Raw genomic sequence first — 287 nt, 5'->3', positions numbered from 1 at the left:
TATTTTAATTAGCGTCCCGGGGTCGGTCGTATGTAATTACTGTCGCGAGTGCCCTCGGGTGGCAGTTTAATTGGAGAAACGTTGGGTCAGGGCAGATGGCCAGCTCGGACCGCCTCGGTTAATAGCCCACCTGAATAAATCACCCGCATAACGGCGCTCTGCCAAATGAAACTTAATTTGACAAGCTTTGAATGAACGTGCGAACTTAATCATACACTCGCCGAACAATGAACCGAGCGCAATCAAAAAAACATAATTGTATTCTATCGCAAAATAAAATTAGACAA

The sequence above is a fragment of the Ostrinia furnacalis genome, unplaced genomic scaffold (genome assembly GCF_004193835.3).
Source record: "Ostrinia furnacalis isolate ACB-3 unplaced genomic scaffold, ASM419383v2 OfSCF7458, whole genome shotgun sequence".
Classification (NCBI taxonomy): Eukaryota; Metazoa; Arthropoda; class Insecta; order Lepidoptera; family Crambidae; genus Ostrinia; species Ostrinia furnacalis.
Note: the sequence above shows the minus strand (reverse complement) of the source record.